At 40.3% G+C, this 16631-nt stretch overlaps 1 protein-coding gene across 2 annotated transcripts in view; it reads left to right on the top strand.

Moving 5' to 3' along the window:
• Positions 1-8013: 8013 nt before the first annotated feature.
• The window catches only part of NDST2 (N-deacetylase and N-sulfotransferase 2), a 72666-nt gene continuing 64048 nt past the window's right edge, over positions 8014-16631 (top strand). Inside the window, exon 1 of one of the 2 annotated variants that reach the window (XM_014060533.2) lies at positions 8014-8244. The gene's annotated coding sequence lies outside the window, so the exon portion shown is untranslated. The remainder of the gene's footprint in view (positions 8245-16631) is intronic. The other variant, XM_014060540.2, reaches the window with a different exon arrangement.

Raw genomic sequence — 16631 nt, 5'->3', positions numbered from 1 at the left:
TGAGTTGTTTCGTCTTTGTTTTTACCGTCTGTAAGATCTGTTCCAATTTAATGAGAATCTTAGCTTGGTATGGCCATTATCAAACACAGCTATAGGCCTTTGGCTTTCTTAATGTTCTCCTGAGGTTAATGTAAGCATCTATATCATGTCCAGTTTTACACAGGAAATGGAACACGTTTGATGCAATTTTTTTGCATGATAGTGAAATAATAAAATAAAGTTAGTTTTTTTTCCTGAATGTTAATAGAACCTTCATAGCTTTGTTACAATGAAACCTTGAACTGAACATATTTAATAAAATAACATTTAAATGGTGCAAAATATCAGATAGTAATCTTCTATTTTCCTGGGTGCCTGAGAAAACAGCATGAGCTGTTTGGAGATGTCCCTTTATCAAGGTGGCAGTGAGGTATGTGCAAATGTGTTGTACACCTGGAAACAGCTGAGTGAGATGAATGAGTTTATGTCTATGTAGCTGCGCCGAACTGAAGTTATGCCCACTGATCTACCAGGTAGTGGTTGAAAATAATGCCCAGGCATGTTTGAAATTACCTATAAAGCAATGTCAGAATTGTGGCCAAATATTTAAGGTAGTTTAACTTGAAGAAGCCACTAATTTATTTAAATCTCCATTGTTTATTAGGTTGTTTATTAATTTAGCTTCAATCTTTATATTAGAATTTCCAGTAATATTTTATCCCCATCAGAATGCAGGACAAAGTATATGTATATCTGAGTCTTCCCACATTTTCAATGTAGCCATAAATATCATGGTAGAGATAATGGAAGTTGCTACAGTATAGTACTATACAATATACAATACAATACAATACAGTACTATACAACATAGTACAGTAGATTGGTAGTGTTAAAGACTATAGAGACTCCTCTAATGATACTATTCCCGTTTTACTCTATCCAATTCAGACAAATATTTCCATTTTTTTCCAATAATATTCTTGAATAAAGTAGTATCATAAATTTTGGAATTAAGAGAATTAAATCCAGTAGTTTTAATCTTATATATAGGTGGCCCTTTATTTATGAATTGAGCCCAAAATTTGCTAAGCAACATAGTTGTAAAGTGAGTTTTGTCACAGTTGTCAAGTGACTCACTAGAGTTAAATTACCGGTAGCAAAGAAATTGTGACGGGGACCCTGGCTTCCGCATAGATTTTGCATTCAGAAAGTCGCAAAAGGTGATCATATGACCCTAAGATGATGCAATCATAATACATAAGCGCCCAAATTATAATTATGTGACCATGTTGCAACAGTTGTTAAGTGTGAAAATTGCCATGTCATTTTTTTCAGTGCCGTTATAATTTTTAATGGCTGTAAATCAAGGGCTACCTGTATGTAGTCCAATCCAGTTCCCCATATTACTTAATGAAATGAGCTGCCCTTCTAAAACAGATTTGTCCTATAGATATAACTGTCCAGTTCTATTTATGGAGTTCATTGGTACACTGGTATGATAACAGCCAAGCATCATCTGTTTGATTGATTGATTCAGTTTAGAAGAATATCACATACTTGATTTTTGCATTGTACCAGATGCTGGTATGGTAAGACAAACATAAAGGAAGGCAGATGACTCACTTTTGCCTCTTATAAAATGATATGCTCTGATATCACTATATAAATTTTTGACCTGATGTACAATTAGCAAATCCGTTGCTTTCAGAGCACAATGGCTATCCATTAATGGTCTTTTCTGTGTCTTTAAATTGGCCAGCATAATTTGATAATGTTCTGTGATCAGTCCCTTGATAACAGTCCATCTTTTCTGGACCAATCACCAAATGTTTAGCAAGACTGGAGATAACCTCTGTGTACACAGATACTAAGGAGAAGGATTTTTAACTGCTATAACTGAGCCTTAGATACTAGGAGGATCCTTGTATGGTTAAGATATTTGGGACAATTAAACAGCTATATGGGGAACTGAAAATCAAAATGAAATATTCCAGACAAAACGTCAACCTTGTATGTAATTAGAGAAAGGTCAAATACAAATCCTTAGGGATTTTAACTTAGAAACTGAAGATCTTTTGAGAACTCTCACTTTTAAAGTTTTAATTGCTGTTTCAATTTGTATGAATTTCAGATGTCTCTACCACTTCTTGTCTTCCTTCAGGTTAAAAATCTACAAGATTTCACTATTTAATGTGTATTTTTAAGAAGGAATATAATTCATTGTGGAAAATTGCATGAAAACTGACCGGGGATCATGAATGAAGATCACACCATATATTTTTATTTATATATCCTGAAGAGTTTTTTAGATGGTAACCAGCACCTTGAATTGCACTCAGAGGTTCACTGATAACCAGTGTAGGTCACATTGCTGAAGTGAAATATGGGTGCATTGGACTGACCCATAATTACTCCCATTGCTGCATTCTGGACCAACTGTAGCTTCCAATTGGTGTCAGCATAATGTACAGCATTTTGCAGTAGTCCATACGTGAAGGTTTGGACCTTTAAGGTTTAAGTGACTGCAAGATAGAGCTCTTGGTCTATGAAAGGATGAAGCTGCTGCAGTAAATCTGTGTGAAGTTCATCCTGGTCTGCTGTGAAGTTGTGAGCCCAGAAGAGGGAAGTACAATTCCACTTAGAACTAAACATGAAGAGTCGCTGCAAGAACCAAGCAGTGGTTCCACACAGAAGAACCACACATCCATAACCTTGTCTTGCCATATTTAGGTTTGAGCTTCTAGCACCGACATGGTCTTAACAGCCTGGCTTAGCTAGCCAGGGATTGAAATGTATACTTCAGTATCATGAGCATCCTGATGATATCTGATCCCATCCTGGCAGATGAGCTCATCCAGCTGTTTCATGTAGATTAGGGGTGTCACGGGCCGAATGTGTCACATGCTGGCCCCGCCCCTGCCCTGTATAGCGAAGGGGAAATAAATCCCGATACATCACATGACACCACTGTGAAGACGCAAGTTTGACACCCCGGATGTAGATGTTAAATTGGAGAGGTGAGAGCATAAAACCCTAAGGTACCCTGCAAACAAGAGGCTTTGGGCTGGACCACCTTGTCAGTGCAGACTGGAAGTGACTACCAAGGGAGAACAGCTGCCATGTAGATTTCAAAAATGTTGCACAGGTTTGAAAGATAGTTCTCTATTTGTCTTTAGTTAATTAGTTTAATTATTGAATTTTGAGGTTTTTTTAACCTATATGTTGCCCTTTAAAACTGTTTTCCTAAGGGAGTGGGAGCTGAGAAGTGGCATACATTCAACAATGCCTTCCAAACTCTTTCACTGCATGTGATTTCTCATGATTGGGCCCTGAAAATGAAGGAATCCCACTCACCTAAGAATTAGTTTCAAGGGAGGAAAGGAAGAAATCCCTCACTGCTCTATGTCCTAAAATAATTTTAATACACTCTTCATCAAATGTGATGTGTGACCAGCTTGTTTTTGCTTCAGATATTCTTATGTTGATAGTTACTATTAAGAAAAATATCCACTCTGATGGGCTGCTAACAACATTAATACCAATTAATCCAATATTTAAGATGCTGGTTATAAAAGTAATATTTACTATTTTTTAATAGTTCCCCTACTTTTCAGAACCAAAAGCCAGAGACTTTTGTGCAAAGGACATTTGCTAAACAGTATAATTCACAGCTGTGCTATTGTCACTACCTAGTATGTAATCATGACCTCAGCAGCTCTTACATTTACTTCCCCTGAATCTCCTTTTTTTGTGGTCTGACTCAATGCCAAAGGACACCCCTGAAAACCACAAGTAGCTGCTTATGCTTTAATCCAGCACTGGCAAATTGCAGAAATGACACTGTTAAGGACTATCAGTGAAAATCAGAATAAATGAATTTTGCTATGATATTTGTTTAATTGGAATTAACTACTTGGGAGACTATTAGAATTCTATGCCCTATCCCCTTTAGGAGTCACCTTTCCCATTAGGCAGGTATTTTTCCATTGCTTTTCAGGGAGTAAATGAATTCTATAAAAAAAAATGTGGCGTCTCACTTGTTTTTGCAGGGATTCTATTCTTAATTTTAAAAAAAATATCTTTGTACATTTGCATCTCACTGTTTCTATCATCTTACAATGGTATACTGCCCGATGCATGTTGCTTAAGCGTCTAATACCAGCATCCGCCTGGCCAATTCAATCTCTTAGGATTGTAGCATTCCAATAATGACAAAATGGTCATCTACCAGGACCCCAGAAACACTTTTCTCTGTAGCAACGCCTATCCTCTAGATTAGAATGAGGTTCCCTCCAAGATCCAGGTGGCCTTGTTTAGAATAGCTATGAAAATCTGATTCTACAACCAGGCCTCCTTAGGTGAGGGGGAGAATGAGACCCCTCACTTCATTCCAACTGATCTATTACACTTGTCATATTTTATCCCTTTATTGTAATTTCTTTCCTGCAATTGTTGTGAGCTGCTCAGAGCTGTTGGAAGTCATCATACTTTATAGTTTAATAAATTATCACTATACATTATTAGAGAGTAAGAGGAGTAAGTTCTTTCAGCATTTTGAGCGTGAATAGGAAGTCTCTTGTTAAAATCAAGAAGAGAAAACTAGTCCGCTAGACACCAAGGTCAAATTTCCTTTTCAATCCAAACAAAATTTGCCTATTTTCAGAATGCTCCAAAATTGTCCCTAATCCAAAGAAACAACTGATTATCCAGTCAACCAAACTGATAAACTCACTCAGTTTTTTTCTACATAAAAATAGTGAATGCCATAAGCCACAAATCTTTTACAGAAACAATGTTTGCTCATTTCAGCCAAAATTCCATTATTTGGGGAAACTGTTCAGAATGCCAACTTCTGACAGGACAAACTAACCAAATTAATGTCGACACAAATCACATTCTGCTGGTTGTAGCAAATTATATATTTTGGAATGCACAGAGTATGGAATTCTCAGCCAGACAACCAAATTCACCAACTGTGTAGGAGTGGAGAGCACTTCCAGGAGCACACTCTAAGCCTCCCAAAGCCTCTGCACGGCCATTTTTGTGAAGGGGCGGGGTTTCGGGAGGCCAAAAATGCTGTTATCAGTGTATCAGATGCACCCAATTTTCACCCTCTTTTTTGGGTAAAAAGGTGTGTCTTATACTCTGAAAAATACAGTATTATAAGATTTTGGTGATCTTACCAGAGTTTTACAAGATATTAATACAAGACCCACAGCTGACCTTTGATCACCACCTGTCGGCTGTGACCAGGGGGGCATTTGCCCAGGTTCGCCTGGTGCACCAGTTGCGACCCTACCTGAACCGGGAGGCTCTCACAACAGTCACTCGTGCCCTTGTGACCTCAAGGCTGGAATACTGCAACGTGCTCTACATGGGGCTGCCCTTGAAGAGCATCCGGCGACTTCAGCTAGTCCAGAATGCGGCCGCGCGAGCGATTGTGGGTGCACCTCGGTTCACCCACATAACACCTATCCTCCGCGAGCTGCGCTGGCTACCTGTTGATCTCCGGGTGCGCTTCAAGGTGCTACTTACCACCCATAAAGCCCTTCATAGTAGTGGATCTGGGTACTTGAGAGACCGCCTCCTGCCAATCACCTCCTCGCGACCAATTAGATCACACAGATTAGGCCTCCTCCGAATTCCATCTGCCAGTCAGTGTCGACTGGCGACTACGCGGAGGAGAGCCTTCTCGGTAGTAGCTCTGACCCTTTGGAACGATCTCCCCGTGGAGATCCGTACCCTCACCACCCTCCAGACCTTCCGCACAGCCCTTAAGATCTGGCTATCCCGTCAGGCCTGGGGTTAGATTGTAATCCGTCCCCTCCCGAATGATGAATGTTGTGTTCTATTTTTAATTATGTATTGTTTTATGTCTCACTGTTTGTATTCCCCTCCCCATGAATTGTAAGTCGCCCTGAGTCCCCCCAGGGAAAAGGGCGGCCTATAAATAAACTTTCCAATTCCAATTCCAATTAATTGGGAATATCAAAATCTCATTAAATGTAACAATCCTGTAAAATTTCAGCCATTTTAAAATAATTTTAATTTAAACTTAAAGAGTTTCATGGATACCCACTGGGAGAGGGGTTTGCAAGCCATGTTGCCTCTTCTGGTGTAGTTGGGGATCACTTATCTGTAAGGATACTGGAAAGGATCTATGTCTAGGCATCAAGAAAAGTTTTTTTAGCGATCAAAATGTCACAAAATCATTCCATCTTTGGTGTTCATACACAAATGTCCCAAGAATTCAGAATCGAATTAAGTGAGTAGGTTTCAGGAAACTTTGCAATTGTTTAAAAGTTGTCCTTTAGAATTACAATTTGTAATTAATTGGGTGTCCGCAAATGTGATCTGAGGGTATGTGCCACAACGTGTAGGGGTTGAACATTGCCCTTTATTGGTTTATAGTTCTCAAAAACTTTGGATGATAATCAAGTGGTGCACATAAAAATCATGTCTTCTACAAATACAGATATGAGAGAAAGAATTGTAAACTGATAGTTCTATTTCAAATGGATTTTTCAAACTCATTTACTTTGTGGCTGGAGATGACCTACTGGGCGGCTTTCTATCTTGGCCTCCTTATCAACAAAGTTTAAAGGGCACATTTATTGTTTTCCCTACCTCTTTCAGCCTCTCACTTTGGCCTGCAAAATGTCCCTACTTGGTCCTTTTTCCATCTTCAGGTCGGTTTTGATCAGTGGTGGGTTTCAAAAATTTTTCGAACCTACTCTGTGGGTGTGGCCTCCTTTGTGGGAGTCGCTTGCCGGCCATGTGACCTGGTGGGAGTGGCTTGCTGGCCATGTGTTTTCTTTCTTTCTTTCTTTCTTTCTTTCTCTCCCTCTCTTCCTTTTGTCTCTCTGTCCCTTTTTCCTTTTTTTATCTCTTTCACTTTTTCTTTTTTTTCTTTCTTCCTTTCTCTTTCTCTCTCTGTGAATGTGTGTGTGTGTGTGTTGGTGGGTTTCAAAAATTTTTGAAACCTCTTCTGTAGGTGTGGCCTGCTTTTCGGGTCCATTGGTGGAACCTCTTCTAACCGGTTAGATTTGACGAACCGGTTCTTGCGAACTGGTAGGAACCCACCTCTGGTTTTGATGGAGGACAATATTTGGAAGTGCTGAAGTCTTCCCGAAGGCCCAACATCAATACAACACCAGCCTTCTTCAGACACCATGAAGATGCTGTGTGAGCTGGTCCCAAATTCAAGTTGAGCTTTTTTAATTTTATGAATGAGGTCAGTTTCGGTAGCCAAAAAAACCATCTCTCCAACAATGAAAAAAGAATGTTTGCAGTTCTTCTCAGGCATGGCATTGAACCAATTAGGTTCAATGAAATCACTGAAAGAATGTGAGCCCCTAAACATAAAAAGCAGAGTTTCTCTTGCCTTTTCCTTCTGTCTGAATAGGTTTGTGAACATTTAGCAGTCTTATAACAAAGCCCGAATATCCAAATGGCCTGAATATTACAGCAACCCAAAGGCTTTAAAAATATCACTCCAGATATGAAAGAAATAATGGCATGGATGAAAGCTTACACCTATAAATGTCACCGTCTCCATATTAAATGTGAGAAATAACAACCATTAGAAGGATAAATAAGTAAATATGTTCTATATCAGTTTTTTTAAAGTCATTTCTGCTCCCCACAAAATCGTCCTTTGGGGCCGGGAGCTGAGGGGCTTCCCATGTCGGGGCTTCTGGAAAGGGCACAGCCTGGCCGTGCCGCTCATGAACGTTGGGCCACCCAACCAGGCGACGGCGACCCAGCCCGGCCAGCCTGAAAGTGCCTCAGTGACGGCCAAGTGGCGACATAAAGCGCCGGCAGAGAAATGGCTTTCCCTTCCCGAGAGGGCCCGCCGGCCTGGCAGCCGAGAAGCGGACGGGGAGGCAGCGCTCTCGCCCGCGTCGTCTGCGGCTCCCCTTCCCCGCGGCAGCGGCCCCAGCCTGGCAGAGGCGGGACTGGGCGGACGGACAGGCGGCGCTCTCCGCCTCCCTGGCCTGGCCTGGCTCGCCGCTTCCTCCCGTCGCCTCCAAGCGGAAGATGGCGGCGGCGGCGGTCTGACGCGCGGCCCGCCAGAGCTGAGCTGGGGCCGAGTCGAGGGAGCCTGCCGGCGGCTCCGGCCGGACCAAAAGGCTCCCGGCACTCCGGGGAGGCCCAGCGGGGCAGAAGCGGAGGGGAAAGGAGAGAGGAGCCGCCGGTGGGAGCGCGGCAGGGGGAGTGCCTTGCCGGCGCCCGCCTGGGCTCTGCCGCGCGTCGTCGGTGAAGGTAAGCGGGCGAGGGGCAGGGGATGGGCAGCTGCAGCGGACGCCTCCGACGTCCTTCCCGGAGCTGCTGGAAACGAGGCGGCGGCGGCGCTCCTTCCACGGGCGCTCCAAGCCCAGCTGTTCAGCCATCGATCAGGAATCGATCAGGCCCGGGGGCAGCGCTGGCCGTGGGGCTATGGGGAGGGGGAGAAGCACCCCTGTTGATTGTCCCCTCCTTCCTCGCTCCCCCCCCCCCCAATATGGCAGCGATAATAGCCACGGCGACCACCCCCACCACCTGTCTTAGGGTCTCTGGCGGGAATGGATCCCTGGATCCCAGTGCGGGACGCTGCTCTGGAGAGTGCCGAGTGCGGGATCCCCGCTCTTTCTTGCAGCTTTCCTCCTCCTCTTTCGTGCCTCGTCCGGCGCCCCGAGTTCGGGTGCGGTTCCCGAGCAGGGAAAACCGTCCCCCAAATATTGCGTCTTCAGCTCGCGGGGTCCCAAAACGTTGCAGACGGTCTCTTCCCCGGTCCTTTAACTTAGGCTAGAAGGATAGTTGCTGTGTTGCGATGGGCGACCGCTTGGCCTCTGGGTCCCTTGGTTGTGACCGGCTCTAAAGAGAGTTGGTGATTTGGAAGTGGCTAGAAGGGAAGTAACTTAAGGGGTGCCTTCCTCGGTGCACTCAATGTACATGTGCAAGCTGTCTGAATTTTGGAGGGCTCAAGTCTGAAAGTGAAAACACCCTGCATTGATGCACTGGGAGGGAATGGAAAGGGAAGCACACTAACAATTTATGTGGAATTTGGTTTGGTTTGTTGAATGTGGATGTGAAATACCAATGGCAAAGAACCACACACTGAGTGAGAAAGAAGCATGGCTCAGTAGTAGAAAAGGAGGGGGGTGCACATAAAAAAAGATCCAGATTACATCCACATCTGCTCCGGTAGGAAATAACAGCTTGTATTAAGTCTGGTGGAAATTTTGAAGAGCTGCTGTATAAGTGTTAGGCTGAATATATAAATATAGAAAAAAGTCTTGTTTTTAATGACTAAGTTTAATAATTCATTTTCTATTTCATACTCCAAATAATAACCACATTAGCTTTCAATGTAGAAATGACAATGAATTAAATAAAACAATTCAAAACACAAAACAGAATCTAAAATGGCAAAAAAATATGAGTTCAATGTTTGAACCATGCAGAATTTAGAGAACAGAAGCAGCAGACTGAATTGAGTGAGAGTGATTAAAGGACCTTCACCTTAAAAGATCACAGTGTTACTACTATGTGGTAATCTTAACACTACATTAAAACTTAATTTCAATTTCTGAAGTATCTTCCAAGTACTTCAACACATAATTTGTTCCAGTAATATAGGTACTAAGTAAGAATGATTAAAAAGCAGGAAAAATAAAGTGAGAAAATGAAAATGAAGTACAGCTAAAGTACTTGTATGCCATCCTGATCGTGAAAAAGACATTCCTTTATATCATGTTTTGCTAGTCCATGGTTTGTTGGGATATTGGACTATGAAATCATGGTTTACAAGCTGATGGCTGGCTTCACATATCATGCTAAATCAAAATGAATTATTTTATATCTAACATAGTTTCTGAATCAGTCAGTACATGTTTCTGAGAACAAAGCTGGGTCAAGGAACATCCAGTTGTACACTTGTTCTTTGAGAGAACAGGATGACTCCCTGAGGTAGATAAACCTCAGCACTTCCATTTCATTAACTTATTGGCACAAAGCCTATCCATTACAAGCACTCACTGAGCACACCTACTCTCTCATCTGAGAAAAAAATTGATCTCATCAGCATAACGTTGATTTCTTAGCTCATATCCTAGGTGATCTCACTCATGTGAATAAGTATTGAAAAGTGCAAGGAAACAGCGCAGAGCACTGTAGTGGACTCCAAAGCAAAAGTGCCATGGATTTAAACCAGGGGCATCCAAACCTGGGAACTTTAAGACTTGTGGACTTCAACTCCCTGGGGAATTCTGGGAGTTGAAGTCCACAAGTCTTAAAAGTTCCCAGGTTTGGACGCCCATGATTTAAATGGTAGCTTTCTAAGGCCATCTTCTAGAGTTAGCCATACATGGGTAACCACAGTGGGGAAAGGGAGGGGGGACATGATGACACGTGTTGAAACACAGTTTCATAGTTGCATCATATGCAATGGCAGGGCACCATGTCATCATTTTGGCGATTATTGTAGTAGGCATGAAACTGTCCTCTATGTCTCATGTTGCCAGGCTTATACTGTTTGTGAGGGCCATGATCTCTTTTTCCTTATGTACTCTTTTTAGGTAGACATAATTTATCAGAAGAATCAAACAAAAATCAGGTATTAAATCTCACAGAATTTGAACTTGAAACTCAGCGTCATTCAAAAGCACCATCTCCAAGGCATCTTTGAAGATTAAAAAAAGTTCATTTCCAACACAAGAAATCTTATCCCTTAGTTTGACAGATGGTATAATTTGTTAAAGCTCAAACTTAGCGTTGTTGGTGTCAGTGTTGATAATGAAACTGTCCTGGGTTTGGAAAGTTAATAACAGCACGATGAGATAAAACATTTTTATTTTGATTCAAGTCTTAGATCTTATTTCTGAATTTATTTCTAAATTGTATTTCAGCAATTTAAAATTTCCCCAAGACCCTTCTTTTAATAACTGTCTCTATATTTAGGCTTTAACACTATTACACTACTTTTTGCACTTTATTTCTCCCTGATCTCATTACTTTGTTTTCTCCCCATTTCTTATTATAGATAGGTGGGCTCAGGGTAATCATTCTGCCATAACATGATGGCTGTTAATATATTGGTTAGGTTCTAATGCCACAATATTGTATTGCACAACCCAGATACTCGAGAATAAAAAGGCCTACTATTCCAACTACAAGACAGAAGCCTCCAAGAAACTTCTATTGCAACATTTTTTAGGTAGATGATCATATTAATTTGTTGCACAATACAATATTGTGGCATTATGATCCATGGGCATGACAACCAAACCTCTCATGGATTTTCCTGGACTCACACAGTAGCCAGGTGGTCTCAAAAATATGCCTTCAAATTAAGATGATGATGGCAGGGCATCATCATCTTATTTGGATCCAAATAGTCATACATTACTATGGAATATTGTTTTCCAGAAAGAGAATATTTATGAGCGATTAACAGCCATTAAGATTTATGTGGCCAGAGCAAGGGTCTTCAGAAAGAATTGCAGCAGTGCCACTTTTATGGCAACAGTGATGTAAAAAGAAACAGATATTACCTGTTGATCACAACTAATGAAGGGAGGCAAGAGAAGTGAGCTACTCTGAACAGAGCCAAATTGTTCTCCTGGGATTCATGATTTGATACAGTATTCATCAAAATGAGATGTTCCTGGCTTTCTTAAGGAGATGGCAACGCACATTTTTACAAAGCAAGTTTCGTTCATTAACATCAAACCAAATTCAATAGTATTATGAATAGATTTGTAGATTGTAGATGTGTCTTCCTCAAACCTGATACTTTCAAATGATCGGATTTTGACTCAAAATTCTCAGCAGTGGCTATATTGGTTAGGAATTCTGGGAATTGAAGTTTATAGATCTGGAGAATTTCCAGTTTTCAAAGGCAGTTTTAATGAATCATTACTAGCAGTATAAGATGCAGAATATGTGGGTAGTTTTATTAAGAAAACATTCAGAAAGATGTTACAACATGCCCCAAGAATTCCTGAATATTTACAGTTGGACAAGATTGCAGAAAACCTGAATTATTCAGAAAATCTCTTGGCACTTCAAGGATGCAGTGGTGGCGGAATGTTCTTTGCCACCATCACTGTCATACAGCAGATTGAAAACAAGCTGTCAATATTTTCAGTGAAGATTCTGGTTATTAGTATATCAGCCTTCTGTAATAAAAGGCATATTGCACTTCTAAATTTCTTCCCTACTAACGGCTTACCTATCTGATGCTATTGGATCTCCATCAGTGAAGTCTTAGAGACCATTGCTAGAGGAGCTTATGCTTTAAATAAGTATTCTGTTGTGTTATTTAAATTTGTAGCTTGACCACATTAGACAGGAGTGAAAACTTAATATCATTAACCAGCAAACCACTATAGACTCTAAATCTTAGTAAAATGTGAACAAAGCTTAGTTTTCCAAAGGAGTTGAGAGAATGGCTTATTGGTATCATTTCTTCTACTTTGGCATTATTGCTATAGAGAATATTTTTTGTCCCCTCATTCTTTTTATCGATAGTTGCTTCCATGGTCCCTAATATGCTCTGATATTATGCTGCTTGAAACATGTTTTTAATTGCTTTTCTTTGTGGCTTTTGTGCATTTTTAAAATAGCTATATTAGATAACTTGAAAATTCTAGTTTAATGGAATGAATTATTATGCATTTAATTTCTTTGTATCGAGACATTGTGTTATTTCCCGTTTGCTAATTTATTTTTATTATTTTGATGAGTTAAGATATTACATTCTAATCAATACTGTGAGGTGGTTTCTAGTGTTTTGTTTCTCCACTGAAAATTTGTCACTCACCTTCTTTTTAAGAGGGAAATGAGTCACGAAATGGCAGAAATAGCTTTTTAATTGAAAAATCTTGTCCTTTTATTACATGAATATTTTAAGGAACTTCAGAGAAATGGTAAGTTTTCAAGTGGTCTAAACAAGTTGGGTAAATGCATGTGTTAGATACATGAGAGAAACCTCAATGTGGGGGATACTGTCATTCTAACAGAAAAATAGTGTTATATATTGTATTCCTAAACATATATAAAGTAGAATATTTCTGCTCCTAAACACATGTGTGTGTGTGTGTGTGTATGTATGTATGTATGTATGTATGTGTGTATATATATATATATATATATATATATATATATATATATATATATATATATATATATATATATGTATATGAATATTACTTATGTCTCTGAAATATGTTGAGATGTACTTCGTGGTATCAGTTACTTTTAGATCGGGGGAAAACATGACTGAATTTTATTGTGCAAATCCGAGGGAAAGGCATAATGTTTTACATTACAGATCAGCAATGTTTATGCTTGGCTCTCCTTTTGGATATTCAATTTATAGCAGATTCTTAATTGCCATTGCATGTTGCAAAACATTGGTTATCTACTACTTTATTAATATATAAACATAAAAATGTGATGTAGGTGATTTATAATTGGCCATAGTTAGAATAATTGAGTGAAATTCCGTTTGGTGTCTCATAACAATATGACTGGGACAAGTGATATATGTGAAACACAAACTTAGAGCCAGCTGAATCCAAATGCCACTTGGGACTTTCTTTCTACCAAGCACAAAAATACTTCCTGCCCTCCAATTAAAGTAAGTGCAGATTTTCTGGTAGGTTAACTCTGAAAGCTTTTCACATTCTTTGCTTCAAAAAGTAAATTACTTGAAAAGTCATTGAGATGGAAACAATTGAGCTGAAATATCTCAAGAAAATAAAAATGTAAAAAGTGTTACTTATGTCTTGCAGGCTAGATTTTTTTATCAGGATAATTCCCTTAACTATAAGGTAGATTTTTTCCCCCAGCACATGCTTATTTTACTCCAATGCTACTGTTTCCCCTGAATGTGCTTGCAAGGGAGACCCAAATTAAATACAATTTTAAGATCACCTCATTTTACTTGCATTGTTTCTATTTTTTACACAGTTAATGAATTGCATGAATCATAGAGGAAACAGAGCTTAGGATTTAAAGAAAGGGAGCTGTGGCAGAAATGACTCTTCTAAAACAGCAGGGTGTCATGTCTTTTTTCCTAAACCTTTCCACAAAGGTCACAAAACAGGAGAGAGGGAAAAAGCTTAATTATAAATAAATATTAAAAATGTACACCAGTACTTGTGTGGATGCATGGATGTAGGAGTGTTCGGTTTTTATTTATTTTGGTAAACATGTTTATCCACATGGAGAACAAATATTTGTGTAATCACAGATGCCCACATGGGGGCAAGCAATGAAACAGGAATCGTGACACAAGTCGGCTTGTTATATATTTGTGTGTGATGTTGTGACCCAAGAACAAAAAATTTGAACGTGCATTATGACATTACAATGCACAATTTCATCGTTATATTATCAATGTGATCAGGGACAAGCATTGTAAAAGAGGTATGCTAAGATTTATTTATTTAAAACATTTATATAGCCAGCCATTTTGCTCTAGTAATGAAAGCATCATGCTAGAAACCAGGAGTTGATGAGTTCTAGTCCTGCCTGTCACTCTCTCATGCTGATCCACCTCAGAGGATTGTTTTTGTGGGGAAAATAGGTGGAAGGAATATTAGGTGTGTTTGCTCCTTGAGTTATTTATAACAGCAATAATGGCAGGATATTTTTTTTAAAAAACCCCAACTTTGGGTGAGTCATACCCAAAGAATAAAACAATATGTATAAACAATAGAAACAAATCAATAAAATCTGTAAACTCAAAAAAGCCTGAGAACACAACTAAACTTCCCCAATGCAGACTACAACGCCTTGCATTCACTGTAGCCTCTCTCTATCCCAATGCCTGGGGAAAGATGGCAGATCACAAGGTAAAAGATGTTTCATAGGGAATGGGAAGGGTCTACTTCCAAAGTCCCTTAATGGCCTTCCAGCAGTCTTTGAGAGGCAGCTTAAACCTGCATGCCCCTCACAAGCCAATGGAAGTTAGATGTTCCTGTTTTAGACCCTTGAGTGGAACTAATTTTAATCAAGTTCATTGTTACCTTGTTTCCCCGAAAATAAGACAGGATCTTATTTTCTTTGACACCCCCCCCAAAAAAAGCTCTTGGCCTTATTTTCAGGGGGGTCTTATTTTTGAAGTGCAGGAGGCGGCGAGTGTGGTCACCTCATGGCTGCTGCTGTGTTGCATTATTTTTGGGGAGGGCTTATTTTCAAGGTTTATTTTAGCGCATGCACTCACAAGAACGATTGGACTTATTATCCGGGGAGCTTATTTTCAGGAAAACACGGTAATACTGTACCAATGATCTCTTAGTCACTATTGAACCAATTCACTGTAGAAGTGGCTTTCATAAAGTTTTTCCTCACCTATTATTTGATTAATAGTTTTACAGAATTGTTTTATATAAATTAAATAAGGAATAGATAAAACTTTGGCCTAGGAGGTGTATTTTATCCTTGCCTCTTGCCTAGTAGCTATTGACCCATAAACCTCCCAAAATGGGAAAGTTGATATGAGTAGATTGGGAATTGGGAGCAGTGTTTTATGAGAGTTCTCTTCCTTTCTCTGTGGTTAGTTTCAGCGGGTGTTGGTTGGTTGATAGGGAGAGATTGTTCCCTAGGCCTCAGGGTGCCATTCTGTCATCCGTTCTTTTTCAACACCTACATGAAACTGGGTGAGGTCATCTGCCAGTTTGGTATCATCCTATACTGTTGACATACAATGATCTCTCTTCTGGACTAGCCAAATGAGGCTGCTGAGGTTCAGTCCTGGGGAACAGAACTGGAAGCTGTGTGACTCTGCTTGTTCATGCTTGACACAGACACAGCCAGCTGGAGATATTACATCTTTGACCTTGGCTGGAGGTGTTCCTAGACTCTCTGCTCCTGCTTGATGACAAATGACAGCTGTGACCAGGAAGGCTTTTGCATAGCTTCATCTGGTGTACCAGTTGCACCATTTCCTAGATTGAGGGGGCCCTTTAGACTTCTATTCATGCCCTGGTTGCCTGAAGCCTTGATTAATGTAACATCTTCTAAATAGGGCTGCCTTTGAAGACCACATAGAAGACCACATGGTCCATAATGCAGTTGTTTGGGCAGTGATCAGCATTATTTGCTATGCTCATGTAACATCTCTGCTTCACAAACGGCTCTGATTGCCAGTTTGGTTCTGAATGCAATTTGAAATGCTGCTCATTATCTATAAAGGCCTACATGACACAGGTCCTGTGTGCCTGAGAGATTATCTGTTTCCTATAGAGATCCCAAACCCCCGGTCTGCGGACCAATACTGTTCCGTGGCACATTGGAAACCAGTCCACTGGAAACCAGTGGTGGGCAAGCGCAGGAAGCGCCATTTGCTGTCCTATAGTATATGCCCAGTCAATCTAATCTGGTAGGGTTGTTCTTTTGTCAGTTAAACAATGCTGTCTACTGGGACCCTGGAAGCATGCCTTCTCGGTCATGATGCCTGCCCTCTGGAATGAGGTTCCTCCGAAGATTGAAGCCATCCTGCTAGTTTTTTGAAGGACCCAGAAGACCTGGTTCTTCACCCAGGTCTTTTAGGAGTGTGATTCAATGCTTCTTTTTCTTCTTTTCCTTTGTCCCCATCCATGTTTGCTATTCTTCCATATCATCATCATCATATCATCATCCCAAGAAACATCATCAAACTC

This window comes from Thamnophis sirtalis, unplaced genomic scaffold (assembly GCF_051295495.1).
Source record: "Thamnophis sirtalis isolate CommonGarterSnake01/CBP01778 unplaced genomic scaffold, rThaSir2_p1.2 scaffold_15, whole genome shotgun sequence".
Classification (NCBI taxonomy): Eukaryota; Metazoa; Chordata; class Lepidosauria; order Squamata; family Natricidae; genus Thamnophis; species Thamnophis sirtalis.
The sequence above is the reverse complement of the archived record's forward strand: the minus strand, read 5'-3'. Positions and strand labels throughout refer to the sequence as shown.